The 16824-nt window shown below is 43.7% G+C and overlaps 1 protein-coding gene across 2 annotated transcripts in view; it reads right to left on the bottom strand.

Annotated features, from left to right (window-relative positions):
• Nucleotides 1–16413, bottom strand: part of LOC140909563 (transmembrane protein 247) — a 28189-nt gene extending 11776 nt beyond the window's left edge. The window contains exons 1-3 of one of the 2 annotated variants that reach the window (XR_012158271.2): nt 16133–16413; nt 10272–10351; nt 9398–9851 (exon numbers count right to left, since the gene is read on the bottom strand). The gene's annotated coding sequence lies outside the window, so the exon portion shown is untranslated. Of the gene's footprint in view, nt 1–9397; nt 9852–10271; nt 10352–16132 lie in introns of those variants that run through there. The other variant, XM_073339132.2, reaches the window with a different exon arrangement.
• Nucleotides 16414–16824: the final 411 nt, after the last annotated feature.

Below are 16824 nucleotides of genomic sequence, written 5' to 3'. Positions count from 1 at the left end.
TTGAGAAAAGTATTAATTGCTCTAGCTCACCAAAAAGGGCATTTTGGGGGCTGAAAAGACTGTCAGTAAGCTCTTACATTTGGCCACCAACCAACTGTTAACAGACAATGTGGAAAAAATATATATAGAATTGCATTGCCCCCGCTGAGAACAATCTTGACAGAAAAATTGTCAAAGGACTTCTACTACACCAGCCAACAGGAGGACCATAGTATCATTTTCAAATAGATTTTATAGGACCCTTGCCTTGTTCGGGATATGGAAACCAATATTGTTTGGTAGTAATTGGTTCATTTTTAAGTGGATCAAAGTAGTGTTGGATTCGCTATTACCACTGCGAAGATACTCTTGGAGCAAGCATTCTCCAGATTTGGTATTCCTGAAGTTATCAATTCGGCTTTACAAATTGAGCAAAAGTTCCATATAGCAGGCCACCTGCAAAGCTTGAGCCTGATCCAGAAGACTAACAGGACCCTAAAGACTGTGTTGAAAAAGATCATAGAAAGCAATGGAAAAACTGGGGTAAGCAATTGCCTTTCATTTTGATGGGAATTCGGTCAACTGTTGCATCCCACGGATGTATACCACATGAAGTGCTCATGGGAAGACCCATGAAAACACCAGACAAATGGTGGCTGGGAGGCATTCCACCTGACTCATATTAGGCCAGAATTAAAATGGACCAGTATATAACAAAGTTGTTGCACACTATTAGCTACTTCTTTTTGCAGATTGCTGTACAACTAAAAATGAACGCTAGGCAGATGGATAGAAGGCTGCAGGACACACTAAAATGAATGGAATGTGGGTGTCACGGAGTCACCGGGCCAATGCTCTGGAACTGCTCTGTATGACTGGGGTAGTATGCCTCCTGTCTCTGAGCATACTGTTGCCAGAGCAAGAAGCTTACACAGCTTCGGCCTTCCTGAGTCTGATCTTGGAGCACTCAGCATCCCCTTCCACACAGTGCGTTTCCTGCAGCCCGTCTGCCCAGGCGGCGCTCCTGGGGAAGCCAGAGGGCCCTGCACCCCAACTCCACAGTCAGCCATGACTCTCAGCCAGCATTGTAAAACGGAAAAGTTTATTAGTCGACAGGAACACAGCATAGGACAGGTCTTGTTAGCACAGAAATCAGTGACTTTCAGCCAAGTCCATCTTGGGGAATCCCAGGCCAGACGCTCTGGACTCCCTCTCAAATCTCCCACAGTAGACTGCCCAGCTTCCAGTGACCCGATCTCCAACACACATGTTGCACCTCCTCCTGGTCTTTGTCTCCCTTCCCAGGCACAATGTCATCTGGTCGCATCCCCCTCCTGGGTCTCAGGTTGCGAAGGACCTTAGCCATGGCTTACATGCAGGCAGGTGGAGCCACCTCACCTGTCCCCAAGGGTCTCAGCAAAAGTCACACACCCTTATTCCCACCACCTAGGCATTGGTACAACACACAGGGAAACTGTGGTACATACAGTATTCATGCAAAACAGTAAGACTCACATACAACATAACCAGGGAACCACCTTGCTTCGTCACAGTGGGTGATAAAGTATTATACTCATTCTTTTCTGACCAAAATCACGCACTGAGCCCCAAATGGGCAGGGCCTGTTGTTGTCATTAACAAAGCAAGTCCAACCACCTACCAGGTGAAGGTTAATGGGGAAAAAAGAGAAAAACACTAAAATGGTTTCATTCCACCCAACTGAAGGGATGGAAAAATTCTGATGGGGTGTGTGTATGTATAATTATTGTGACAGGGTCAGGCCAGATGGCTACAGGAGAGTGATAGAAGGCAGATATATTAGCCCCAGGTTAAGTAGGTCCCTTTTCCCTGGGTAAGGTAACAGGGAAGGTTCCAGAACAATCAGGAACTTCCTGGAAACAATTAAGGCAGACAGGCCTGATTAGAATGCCTGCAGCCAATCAAGAAGCTGCTAGAATCATTTAAGACAGGCAGGCTAATTAGGGCACCTGGGTTTAAAAAGGAGTTCACTTCAGTTTGTGGTGTGCATGCGAGGAGCTGGAAGCAAGAGGTGCAAGAAGCTGAGAGTGAGAAGGCATACTACTGGAAGACTGAGAAGTACAAGCATTATCAGACATCAGGAGGAAGGTCCTGTGGTGAGAATAAAGAAGGTGTTGGGAGGAGGCCATGGGAAAGTAGCCCAGGGAGTTGTAACCGTCACGCAGCAGTTACAGGAGCCACTGTACACAGCTGCAATCCACAGGGCCCTGGGTTGGAACCCGGAGTAGAGGGTGGGCCTGGGTTCCCTCCATCCCCCCAATTCCCTACTTGATACAGAGGAGTTGGACTGGACTGTGGGTTCCACCAGAGGGGAAGGTCTTTGGCCTGTTCCCCGATCCACTAGATGGATCAGCAGAGACTGCGGGGATTGTTGTTCTTCCTTTCCCCATGCTGGCCTGTGATGAGGCTAACTGAGTGAACAGCAGATTTGAGCCACGAAAGTGGCTAAACTGAGGGCTGTCGTGAACCTCTGAGGCGAGAAAATCCGCCAACAAGCGCAGGACCCACCAAGGCAGAGGAGGAACTTTTGTCACAGTGTGTGTGTGTGTGTGTGTATGTATATATATAATATACACATTAATTAGTTTTGTCTTTCTCCTTTGTTGCAGGAAATCAAGCAGCAATTATGATTTCTATATTGTATCATAGCACATTTATTTGCATGGCATAGTCAGTGATTGTTAATGGAAATGAGCACTATTATTGTAAAGTCAATGAGTCTCAAAACTATAAATGGGATGAATTAGTACATGGCATTGATTTTGATCTACCAAATTTGCTATTAAGAGGAATCATCTCTGTGTATGCATATAATGAAAATGATTACGGTTGTTTGGATTGGTAAGAGCTGAAAAGCAACAAAACGCTCATGGCCTTTACGACAACCAATTCGGCTCAGAGGGTTACCTCTGTGGATGAGCTTAAGGAGGAACAAATCTCCTTTGTTCAAAAAATTGCAGGAAAATGTATGTGGTAATTTTCTAGTTGGCTGCTCTGATGCAGTAGAGGTTTGGGAGCCACATAAATGTTCCTTTATGCAGTCCAACCTCCCTTCACGAATGCAAATGGGTAAAATCAATGTAAAAATTTAAATGGGTTTGCAGTACATGATCGATCAGTTGGATGTTTATGTGCATACACCCTCCTCCCAGTGTGCAGTAGCTATGAAATGCCAAAATTGTACCAGCTCTTCTGTTAAGACACGTCCCAATGTAAATAAGTCCTGTAAAAAGGCTAATAATGTGAGTTTTCATGTTGAGTGTTATGGAAACATCTATATCTCTGTAAAACCAAATGATGCGGGTATGTGGTATTTCACTAGTTTGTTCAGAACAAGAGAAACTGTAAAAGGGTGCCTGAACCACACGTTAACAACGTTGTGATAAAGCAGGAGTTTAAGAAACTTCCATTAGTAAATTCCATGTATTCATTCAAAAAGCTTATGCTGCTCCAGTTAAATTTGCATAGAGTTCAATTTGAATGTTTACCATATGTAATCCCATTAGTGGCAGGGTGGGAGGAGTGGATAAGAAGTGTGATACCTGGACCATCCACCCCGAAGATCCACAAGCGAGATACAGTAGCAACTATTTTAGGAGGAGTAGGGATTGGGTTGGGAGTCTTAAACTCAATTGACGAGCAGGTCCTGGCCAATAAAATAGGTGCAATAGGAAAGGATATGGCTTCCTTACTCAGCCCATGTACAACATCTGTTAACCAACTAAGTATAACTGAATATAAAATTGCTGATGTATTGCCCACATGCTGTTAGTGTAAGAACAGGACCATCTTGGTATTATGAGTGCACTAGGAACAATACAGGCTAACATTTCTATGGCACTTGCATGCGTGCAGGCCCTAGCATGAGGGTAGCTAAAAATATAATCAGGGATGGACTTAACTGAATAATTCCTGTCAAGCTCAGAAATGTTCTATGGAAAAATGCAACAAATGCTTTTGAACAGCACCATCAATCCTGGTGGAAGTTAGTACATTTTTCCTACAGCCACAAAATGGAAACCGTTACTGCCTATGGCTTGACTATAACTGAAGGAAATATGGGTTTCTCCATTGGTATCTATGGGTCTAAACCTCAATTATTCAGTTCCTAAGGAGCTCAGTAAGTGAGTATACGAGCAAAATGGCTTGTATAGTAGTGTAAATTTACAATCATGCATGGAAGAGACAGGAATAGGTTATGCTTGTAATTCAGGGGTAATTGAAGATTCTCATATTTTGTTTAACTCATAATGAGGGAAAGTGCCACTATCAGTGTGATAAATGAAGGGTGGAGGTAGCTCCCTTTTATGGATACCCAGCCAGCCAATTGGCTATAAAATTCCTCTTAGTAGCTGTTCTCTACTTGCCTTACCTGTAAAGGGTTAAAAAGTCCAGGTAAAAGGAAGGGAGTGGGCACCTGACCAAAAGAGTCAATGGGAAGGCTAGAACGTTTTAAAATTGGGGGAGAAAAGCTTTCCCTTTTGTTGGTGCTGTTGTTTTCTGGGAAAGAGGAGAACAGGGAGCAGTTGTGCTGTGAGACGCTGAAGGCCAGATATGAAAATCGGATCATATCTAGAGCTACTTATTTAGCAACCCAGATATGTAAGTAGATTAGGAATGCTTAGAAAGACGCGGTTAGGTTTATTTCTGTTTGTTTCTTATTGGCTTGTGGACTCCTCTGCTTTTTGTTCCTCCAAATGCTTTTTGTTTTGCTTCTAACATTTAAGCTGGACCTCAAGAAGGTTATTCTTCATGTTTAATTTTTGTAAGTGGGTTTTTTTTAAATCTAGCAAAAGCCTAAGTTCCAGATGTATTTTCTTTCTTTTTGTTTTTAATAAAGTTTATCTTTTTTTTTAGAACAGAATTGGATTTTTGGTGGCCTAAGAAGTTCATGCATATGTTGTTTAATTAGCTGGGGCAACAGCTAATTTCCTTTGTTCCCTTCCTGTGGGATACCCTCAAGCCCTTTCACCTCCCTCTCTGGGGAAGAGCTGAGAAAGAAATTACCAAGTGCGCCTTTCTGGGTGCTAGGGGGTTTTGCATTTGGGTGGTGGCAGCATCTACACATCCAAGGTCAGAGAGAAGCTGTAACCTTGGGAGTTTAATACAAACCTGGAATGGCCAGTATTAATTTTTAGAATCCTTGCGGGCCCCCACCGTCTGCACTCAAAGTGTCGGAGTGGGGAATCAGCCTTGACAACCAGTTTAAATCAAAGATGTAAATCAATATGCCTTAGTGTTAGTAAATGTAAAGTGTATATGTCTACACAGTTCATATAAAAGTTTTGTTGTTAATTATTACACCATACCTCATAATCCATATGTCAATTTATGTTTGTGTTCAGTGTTTTATGTGGCTGTGATGTTAATTTTACACAGAATCATGGAAGATTAGGGTTGGAAGAGACCTCAGAAGGTCATCTAGTCCAACCCCCTGCTCAAAGTAGGACCAACACCAACTAAATCATCCCAGACAGGGCTTTGGCAAGCCGGGCCTCAAAAACCTCTAAGGATGGAGATTCCACCACCTCCCTAGGTAACCCATTCCAGGGCTTCATCACCCTCCTAGTGAAAGTGTTTCCTAATATCAAACCTAAACCACCCCCACTGCAACTTGAGACGATTGCTTCTTGTTCTATCATCTGCCACCACTGAAAACAGCCCAGCACCAGGTAGTTGAAGACTGCTATCAAATCCCCCCTCACCCTTCTCCTCTGCTGAAGAAATAAGCCCAGTTCCCTTAGCCTCTCCTCATAAGTCATGTGTCCCATCCCCCTAATCATTTTTGTTGCCCTCTGCTGGACTCTCTCTCCAATTTGTCCACTCCTTTCTGAAGTGGGGGTTCCAGAATTGAATGCAATTCTCCACATGTGGCCTCACCAGTGCCGAATAGAGGGGAATAGCCACTTCCCTCAATCTGCTGGTAATGCTTCTACTAATGCAGCCCAATATACCGCTAGCCTTCTTAGTAACAAGGGCTCATATCCAGCTTCTTGTCCACTGTAATCCCCAGGTCCTTTTCTGCAGAACTGCCGCTTAGCCAGTTGGTCGCCATCCTGTAGCAGTGCATGGGATTCTTCCATCCTAAGTGCAGGACTCTGCACTTGTCCTTGTTGAACCTCATCAGATTTCTTTTGGCCCAATCCTCCAATTTGTCTAGGTCACTCTGGATCCTGTCCCTACCCTCCAGCGTATCTAGCTCTCCCCCCAGCTTAGTGGCATGAGATAAGTGTACAAACTATTGAAACCCATTATTTGTTATACAAACATATTGAACCAGTTCATTTGAGTGTAAATATATCTGCTCTTAAAACAAATGGTGCATCACCCACATTCAGAACAGCATCTAAAACAGTTACAAAGGGAAGGAAAGGAGGTAGTGGGGACGGTCCACCATTCCTCCCAACTGATGCAAAGAATCTTAAACAAGAACCCAGGAGGAAACTCTCTCTTCCCATTGGTGGGAAAAATCTGTTTAGTAGCAACACAAACTATAGCATTGCATGGGAAATGTTGTTACATCTCGTAATTGTAATAATTCAAGCTGTAATTAATATATATTTAGAATCTTTAACTTTCTGGGTTAAAAGAAAAGTAAGAGAGACTAGTTACACTAACTATAGGTTAATTTGATTTTTTTAAGGCAGTGTAACTATGACCTGGGTTAAGTTTACATATGTGGCAAAGGTTAAGTGTGACAGTAAAGAACACCGAAGTGATTCCTACCATCAAGGAGGGGAATTGTTGGGGCTTTTAGCCATTTTTTGGGTTTGTTTATTTTTTGATTGTTGATTTATCTTTCACTCTTTATCTTAGTCTACCTGCTTGTTACCAAGGTTGGTGCCCTTTTTAGGTGTCTGTTTTTCTGATTGGTTAAAGTTTAAGCCTAATCTACCTTGCCATAGTAAAAGCAGGAAGGGGTCATCTGACTCCCAGTTATTCTGCCTAGTGACAGAGTCTATTTAAGGGCTACACACTCTGTCAAGGGCTGTCCACTCAGGAGGCAGCCCTTGTTCGGTTCAGCCTGTGTCTGTGCTTGGTTATGTGATGGAGGAAGAGGAACATCATCAAAACACGTGTTCTTACCTGTTTGTCTGTTGTTGAGGAAGATCTCCTGTTCCATCTCAAGTTCCTGATTCCAGTAGCTGTCCTCAAGGTCTTGACCTGAGTTACTTGTGAAGCAAGACAGATGAGAGCATTGTGAGCCCTCTACACCTGAGCTGTCACTCCTAGAGAGTGAATAACATTGACATTTTATTTGTGTTGTGTCCATATTGGTTAGGTGTTGGGTCTGGGCTTCAAGCCAGCTCTATTTATAAAACCACCAAGCTGTTTTATGCTTTATTGCCCTTTTCTCTATATTTTGTTATGTACCCTTTTAATAAACCCTCCTGCCTGTTTTCAGTGTTTAAAATGACTAAGTTTCATTTGACCTGTGACTAATAGGTGATAGACCCTACAGGGGAATCTATCCTTTTAGGGAGGTGGGGTCCTTAAATCAATTCCACCAGTCTCTTCTGGTAACACAAGGATGGATGTGTGCAAGGACTATACACACAATGGGTTGTGCACTGTAGTACAAAGGTATTGTATATTACATAAACTATTGTCCCTTAAATAACCCTTTGCCCTGTATTTTTTTATAATGTTACCCTTTAGGCTGTTATGCTCTGGCTCTTGTCTAGAACTTGGCCCATACATGAAGTTTTCTAGGCAACAGGAGATAAAATCACAGCATGGAGTGGACATTTTAAATACTGTGTTAATACAGTGGAAAATATATACCAAAAAGAAAAAAAATCAGTGTGAAGGCAATGTGGATCATCTACACAGTGTGTCTTGGACCGCTTCAGCACCTTGTTTTCAACCAAAATCTATATTCTCATTACAGAAGTAATATACATGTAGTGAGAGAGATCACCTACTCTGAGGAGCTTGCAGCCTAAATAGAAAAGGCAGCCTAAGGGTGGTAGAAAGGAAGTAGTATCCCCATTTTACAGATGTGGAACTGATGTACATAGAGATGAAGTGACTATTTTTTACCTAAAACAAAACATCTCCATTTCCAATTAAAAATATTGTTTTTTTATGATTGGCTTAAAGCACAGATACACACACATATGCTTAACTTGTAGTGCCACTCTGAGTGACTTGTCCAAAGTGACACAGGAAGTCTGTAGCTGGGAATTGAACCCAGCTCTACAGACCCATACCTTACCCCCAGGTCAATTACATATATTGTGTAGATATTTTTCCAAAAAGTCTTCAAAGTCCTAGAGAGATCTCCAGTCCAAAGGCTCTCGAATGCTCAAATTTCAAGCACCTCATTGCTTTCTTTCATGTTGCATTTAAGTGTGTGATAAACTTTTTATCAAAACCTACAGAACCACCACCTTCTCCTCCTCCAAATGCCAAAATATTCTCTTCACGGTTGTATGAACATTCTTAAAAGCTCGTTTCATATCAGGAACACAGCTGAGTCAGCTTAATTGCTGGTGTTGCTGCATTGCCTGTAGTGGTCTTATGCACCAGAGGTGAATTTTGACTCTGTGAATTCAAGTAGGTAAATGACCTAAATAGTTGAGTCAGATCTGGCAATATTTTAAAGGTTGGACTTTTTTTAACTGTTCACTTTGGGGAAAATACCATTTTATAGCCCTTCTAACAACCCCAAAGAAACACTATTAACCTAGATAAAAAGTGAATGTGTATTACTGAGATTACACCACAGCTAAACCAATGCAAGCCTTTAAAAAAACAAAATTAAATGCTAAGGGATAGAAAAAAAATCCAGGGTATCTATAAATGGGACTCATTTTACAAATGATTTATGAAGTAATTCTGCTGCTCAGGAGCCCTAAGGAAGGACTTGGAATGAATTGAACTGAATGAGCTGGAAATGCGATTTCCCTATATTTTAGCAAAGGCAAAAGTTCGTACATGAATTCCTCCCCTTGTACTCTTTCCCAGCAGCAAGCTTAGCTACTTGGGCTAGGCCATGGAGCCTGGATTTGCCTTTAAGTGCAGAGCTTGGACCAGGTTGTTTATTCAGTCATTACTTAGGGGTTGCATTAAGACCAATCTCTGAACAGTAAGGACCAAATTATGTCACCCTCAGTCAGTGTTGGTCCCAGGATGTTAGACAAAATGGATGAGGTAAAATCTTTTACCAGCAGAAGTTGGTCCAAAAAAACAGATAAGCTTTCAAGCTCACACAGAGCTCTTCTTCAGGTCCTCTTTCTTGGGAAAGAGTGGCACACCCCAGAAAGGAACAAGTCAACCCACTCACTGAGCAAACACCAAGAGTAAATGACCACATAGTTCTGCCAAGGAAGTGAGAATAAATGGACAAAGACACATTCAAAAGTGATTTAGTACATGTCACTTTATAAGTATAGGTGAAAGTGCCAGAATTCTGCTGAATATGTTAATGGGAGAACATGAAATTGAACAATGATATTCAGCTGCAATATTCAAAAGAGGGAGTAAGTTAAACTTGCACAAGTTAGATCATTGCTAGGTAAAAATACTAGGTGTAGCAAGGGTGGGATAACAAAGATGAGGAGCTGTGAAAGTGTGGATACATCCGCATCTGTATCAGCTGTAGTGAATGTGCTGTTGCTTTAGGAACATTATTTCTTATTTTTGTAAGCCAAGAAAATTTTCTTGAAAATGAAACAGAGCACAATGGCAAAGCAAAACAAGTAGCGATTTATAACAAAATAGAAAATTGGCTCCTTTCCTGTGTAAACAACATGCTTAAAGATGAAGCAGTATAGAAACAAGGGTTACTGGTTCTGGGGCTGGAGTAGGTTGTGGAGTCCTTGGTCAAACTGTGGAAACAGGAAGAGAGATGCATGATCAGGTTCTGACTTTACAGTTTTTCATCTGTCATATTTTGCAATCACTGTGAGCTTATGCTTGATGGCCTCATGCTTGTGTCCAGTGTTGGCAACTCTCACTGTTTTAGTCTCATGATATTTGGGGGGTGGGCGGGGTGGTCTTTTTTCTTAAAGCCCCAGCTCCCGGTGTTGTGTGATCATGATCAGGTGAGAATCTCTGCCTCATTTTAAAAAAAAAAAATTCTAGCCCACATGGTGGCAAAGTATAGCTGGAAAACATGAATCCTGAAGATTAGAAAAACAGATATGCTGGGGGGCGGGGGTAATGATCAGATTTTTAAGCCGATCATGATTTGTAAGGGACTTGACTTGTAATTTTGAAACTCTTGGAATTGTCGGTTTTGTACTCACCCATTGTTTTTGTCCTTTGTCTCCAGAGATGCACATATTTAATCTCCATTGTCTTCAGTGGCAGTTGTGTTTGGTTTCTCCTGGAATAATCGGATCTCAAATTAAACTAGAAATTGACAATGTGTCTTTGGTTATTTCTACACTATGAGCTAGGGATGTGATCACCCTGCTCACATACATGTCGTCATGCTTGATCTCAGTGAGCTAGCACGAGTATTAAGAGCAGCAGAGCCGTGATAGCGCGGGTCGCAGCTGTAGAGGCATGGCTAAGCCAGGCCGAGTAGTAATACTCACTATTTTCAGGTGGGTTTGTTCTCAGCGCCGCTGTGACATGCCTCCGCTGCTGTTTGTGCTACGGCAGCTCCAGTAAGTACAAATAGCATGCTAGCTCAATGATTGCACATGTGGTCATGCTAGCTCTCCCGAGCAGGGACATCACACCTCTAGCTCATTGTGTCGACAAAGCCTTTTATGGATAGATGCCAGATTGATGCCCCTGGGTTGGGGACGTGTGTGAAGTGAGCATACTTAATTCACCTGATGAATGGTGGGCAGGAGGCAGAGTTTGTGAACCTTCCAGCCTTACAGCTAAAGGCACTGCATGTATACCACAGCTGTTGTACTGTTGTCTACACTGATACACACCATGTGGCTTGGGCTGGCCTCAGCGGCAGGCAATCAGGGCAGTCAAGCAGGGCACCAACTTCCAGGGGGTCCCAAATCAGAATCTGGGGAGGCACAATTTTGCCAATCCACCGTTTTTGTTAGTTTGGGTTTTTTTCGCTTGGCTGCTTGGCTTGGGGGTGGAGGGAGTATGGCAGGAGTGCTGGAGAAAACATTTTCTGCCAGGGCAAAACATCTAGGGCTGGCCCTGGATGTGACAAAAAAACAGAGAGAGAGTCTATAATCAGACATAGTTTCTAAAGCCATGTGTGCACCTGCCTGAACTGGGACCTCTCCTCCCACTCGTGGTTCCCAGAGTAGTGTTGTTTGGTAGTGGGGTAGGATCTCCCATGGGCTGTCCCAGTTCAGCTGCAGAACCTCCCTGCAGACCAACAAATCAGTATTTGATGTGTGTGTAAAATGGAATTTTTCACATTTGCCCACCTCCCAGTTAGTGTCACAAATGTTTGTGACTGTGCATAGAAGGTATATACTGTGCCCTATGACCTAACAGGGAGATTCTCATTGTGGCACCTTAGACTGTTGAGGATCCAGCCCAAGAATTTCCATGGCCATTCATGACCCCAGCAAGTGCTTGCTAATCCAGTTGTTAGTAAGCCAGGTTTTGCTTACCCACGTTGTGCATCCACCAATACTAGACCCCTGTTCACCTTTGTATAGGCATGATGGCCACAAGAAGATTATTTCAGAGTGATATAGCATCCTCCTCCTTGCAGATCCTCCCATTCCTGCCTCCCACCCCCATTGTCTTTGCTGTTTTGGGGTATAAAGTAACTTGATATATGTGCAAGGTGCAGCTCCACTCCTGAATGGTACTGGTATCCTCTCAGGCAATACATACAAGATGAAGACAGAGCCTCCCTCATCTCAGGAGGCTGCCTGTGGTACCAAGACTGTCTCAGTTTAGTTCATCTATATGTGGCTTTTCGCTTTTCTCTGAGTCTTCAATTTGTAGCTTTCCTCAGTATCCTCAATAGTTCCCAGTCCCCAGAGCTCCACCACAGAGCCTGGACCTGCTGATATTAACCTGGTGTCTTTTTTAGGGGCCATTTTCATTTTCTCCTATACCCCAACTCTCTTCCTTTACTCAGTCCAGGCCTCCCCCTTACTTTCTCACTCCGTACCCATCTCCCACACTGATCATCATGAACACTTCCATGACTTCCCTCTTGGTATGCCAAATCTGTTACAAGTCCTTCCTTAAAACCGCCTTCTTCCATATACCTGTCAACTTTAACTCATCAGACTAAGAAGCATTGCTATACTTCCATTGTATTTTGCTGTGCTTTCAGCACATTTTGGATCAAATTCAGCCCTAGCATAAGTGGGTGAAACTCCATTCACTAGGATGGAGCTGTGCCAGGGCCAGGTTGGTCCTTTAAATCCAAAATGAATAATCAGATCTCTATCTAGATTGTAATATCCTTGGGAAAGTAACTGTTTTCATCTACATAGAGCCAAATACATCTGGATATGAAAACCTGGTAAAAAAAGAGAAAGTGTGTTCCATAAAAAACATTCTACAGAAATGAAAAATGTAATTTGTTTTAAATCACAAAAGCCATTATTTTTTTAAAAAAATTGAAAACTGAATTTTTTTGGTTTAGGTAAAATATTTTCCTTTTTTATTGGAACGTAGAATATTTCAAACAAGACCATTTTTGTTGTAGTTTTCTCAGAAAATATTTGACCGGCTCTAGTATTCAACAAGCAAGAAATAACAATTTCAACAACTAAGGAGGGGGTAACTAGGCTAAAATTTGGAATTGTGTGATCATAGTGTAAGGAGTTCTATATTGTGGTGATTATTACACACATGCTCTTTACAGTTGTCACTCCATCCCTAGTCCCAGAATGGGTAGGGAAATAAGAGCAGGTATCCAAACAATCATCATTGCCAGGCCTATGAAGACACAGCCCTGTATATAGGTCTGCTTGATAGAAGCATGTGTGGTTCTTGAATGATGCCTCTCTCTTCAGGACCATCGCCTATCTTCCCCTTTACCCAAGAGACAGTCTTTAAGAAGCTGAAGCTTCTTGTCCTCCCTTTCCCAACATATGAGATGGGCTCCCTGCGTGGGGATATGGCAAACGCTAATTTTAACAATAGACGCATTTGGAAAGACTGATATCTCGCGTATTCCAGACAATGTGAGCTTTTGCAAGGTTGCTCTTACATTCTTACATGTTTTGCTATTAAGGTTGCCCTTACATTATCTATAAAGACATATAACTGGAGTTACAATATCCTTGAGCCAGGGCATAACAACTATCCCGAACATCAGGCTCTGTCATTGACCAACATCAAGGGAAATCTCCTTCCCATCTGCTGACTTTCACTTCTCTGAAAAGGACATGACTACATATCCCAACAGTGGGGTGATGTGTCCTTTTCCTCAATGTCTGAGGGCAGTTGGAAAGTGGTCCCTTAGGGTCCAGCTGCAAGAAGAACTACCCCTGTGACAATCCTCCCAAAGTCTGCAAGGGAAAGGACACCCCCAACTTTCAGACAACTCTCCATAAGTCAGCCCCTCAATACTGCCATTTTTAACGTTCTTCTCTGAGCCCTCTCCAGTTTGCCACTATCTTTGCTATTTTATTAATTTGTTTAGATTTATTGTCAAATCCACATTTGCACAAAAATTACTCTGGGTGTTTGCACAAAAATTAAAACACAAGTCTATATAACAATAAAATACTTGAAATATACAAAAAAACCTGCACCTACCACTTAGACATTCAATCACGTAACTACTATTAGCAATCAGAAACAGCACAGCGCAAATACTAACAAACCCCTCCCATGTTTTTCAACCATCCTTCAAAAGACCCCCTTTCTCAAGTGGGTGAAATCCTGGCCTCTATGGAAGTCAATGGCAAATCTCCATTAACTTCAACAAATGGCAATATTTATTTACAAATTATTACACAGGTTTCATTTTTTTTAACAGTATTTAGATGGAAAATACAAACTCACCCTAGTTCCCCTGACGCAGTGGTTCCCAAACTTTAACAGCCTGCAAACCCCTTTCACTAAATTGTGAAATCTCATGAACCCCCTCCTAAAAATGAATATTTCCAGGGATTTAAATTTAAATTTCCTCCACTCTCTGTGGGGCTCCTGCTGTTGGACCCCGTTGACCGTCCCGGTCAACTGAGCTCCACTGAGCTCTGGCTGCAGGTCCCGCTGACTGCCGAGGCTCGGGCTGCCAGACCCAACTACCTGGCCCCGCTCTCTCTGGGGCTTGGGCTGCCAGCCCCATGCAGAGCGCTGGGGTTCGGGCGGCCAGCTCCCCCACTGACGGGGGCAGGACTGGGGCTGCCAGCCCCAACTGCCCAGCTCCGCCCTCCCTGGGGCTCGGGCTGCTGGCCCCACGTGGAGTGCTGGGGTTTGGGCTGCCGGCCCCACAACTGATGGGGGCAGGGCTCAGGCTGCCAGGCCCAACTGCCCTGCTCCGCTCTCCCTGGGGCTCTGGCTGCCAGCCCTGCAACTGAATCCCACCTGCTGCCTCCAAGGCCCGGGTCCTCTGGCCGCCATTAGTGACATTTTTCTGGCGACCCCCCTGTAACATGCTGCGAACCCCAAGAGGTTCGCGAACCCCAGTTTGGGAACCACTGCACTGAGGTAATTTACAATTTATCATCCGGCAGCTAAAGAAAAGTGAAGATTAAATGTAACATTTACCTAGAAGACTTAGGCACAAGGCCAGAGAGAGAAATGAAGCTACACAGCACTGGATTCACAAGCCTCCCACTCACTCCCGGAGAAAACTCAAACACCAGCTGCACAATTCAAACCCTAAACCAGACAACGATGTCATGAGATTCCACATTCCTGTCTGCACATTCTCCCAGCTACTCTGATAGCCAATATTCTCTGTTGCTAAAGGCCCTGCCCTGGCTTGTCTGCTTATCTCTCAGCCTTGTCATGTTGTATGGACAGAAAGCTTTAGAGCAGGACAGAACATTTTGATGAGGGACAATTCTATTGTTCTGTGAAATGTTGATAGTAAATGCACAAGTCAATCATGCCACCTGTGTGCAGGAGGCAGAGTGCCGGAACGCCATTAATCTGAACAATAAAGGGGTATAAGCGATGGTCACAAAAACACCACCCTATACCGGAAACCTACTGACCGCTATTCCTACCTACATGCCTCCAGCTTTCATCCAGACCACACCACACGATCCATTGTCTACAGCCAAGCTCTACGATACAACCGCATTTGCTCCAACCCCTCAGACAGAGACAAACACCTACAAGATCTCTATCAAGCACTCTTACAACTACAATACCCACTGGCTGAAGTGAAGAAACAGATTGACAGAGCCAGAAGAGTACCCAGAAGTCGCCTACTACAGGACAGGCCCAACAAAGAAAATAACAGAACGCCACTAGCTATCACCTTCAGCCCCCAACTATAACCTCTCCAACGCATCATCAAGGATCTACAACCTATCCTGAAGGACGACCCAACACTCTCACAGATCTTGGGAGACAGGCCAGTCCTTGCCTTCAGACAGCTCCCCAACCTGAAGCAAATACTCACCAGCAACCACACACCACACAACAGAACCACTAACCCAGGAACCTATCCTTGCAACAAAGCCCGTTGCCAACTGTGCCCACATATCTATTCAGGGGACACCATCATAGGGCCTAATCACATCAGCCACACTATCAGAGGCTCGTTCACCTGCACATCTACCGATGTGATATATGCCATCATGTGCCAGCAATGTCCCTCTGCCATGTACATTGGTCAAACTGGACAGTCTCTACGTAAAAGAATAAATGGACACAAATCAGACGTCAAGAATTGTAACATTCAAAAACCAGTCGGAGAACATTTCACTCTCTCTGGTCACTCAATTACAGACCTAAAAGTGGCAATACTTCAACAAAAAAACTTCAAAAACAGACTCCAACGAGAGACTGCTGAATTGGAATTAATTTGCAAACTGGATACCATTAACTTAGGCTTGAATAGAGACTGCAAGTGGATGGGTCATTACACAAAGTAAAACTATTTCCCCATGTTTATCCCCACTCCTCCACCCCCCACTGTTCCTCAGACGTTCTTGTCAACTGCTGGAAATGGCCCACCTTGATTATCACTACAAAAGGTTTCCCCCCCCCCCCCGCCCCATTCTCCTGCTGGTAATAGCTCACTTACCTGATCACTCTGGTTACAGTGCGTATGGTAACACCCATTGTTTCATGTTCTCTATGTATATAAATCGCCTCACTGTATTTTCCACTGAATGCATCTGATGAAGTGAACTGTAGCTCACGCAAGCTTATGCTCAAATAAATTTGTTGGTCTCTAAGGTGCCATAAGTCCTCCTTTTCTTTTTAATAAAGCGGAAGTATTCCATGCACAATGCCTCAGGAGCTCCCAAGCATACCTGGTGACCATGCTCACTGCTACATGCTCTCAGAGGGTACAGCATACACTCCCTGAGAAATACTGGGAGATAGATAAAATAGGGTTGCCAAGAAACAACAGGATATTACTCATGTCTAAACAGAGTGAGAGAGCTGGACTGTGCTAAGCACACGTGTGGGTGCGTAAAGCAGCAGCTGGGACATTAAGCAACATAGTCAGCATGTGGGAAAGAGCCTTCCTTTGGCAACCCCTGCACTTGAGTGGGCTGTAATTGTGCTCTACTCAGCACGGGGGCCACTTCCTGCTTGCACTTCCTGTGTCAAAAGCCATCCCAAAGAGGAAAGGAGGCTGCAGAGCTGTTACCCTGCCTCCAATCTGTAGCCTGCTGGCAGAGTTGGATGACCACATAAGGAATCCACACATGGTACCCCTTCCCAAGGGGCAGGGCTGTGGACATACTCCTGCTGGGTGGCGCAGCT

This window comes from Lepidochelys kempii, chromosome 3 (genome assembly GCF_965140285.1).
Source record: "Lepidochelys kempii isolate rLepKem1 chromosome 3, rLepKem1.hap1, whole genome shotgun sequence".
NCBI lineage: Eukaryota > Metazoa > Chordata > Testudines > Cheloniidae > Lepidochelys > Lepidochelys kempii.
The sequence above is the reverse complement of the archived record's forward strand: the minus strand, read 5'-3'. Positions and strand labels throughout refer to the sequence as shown.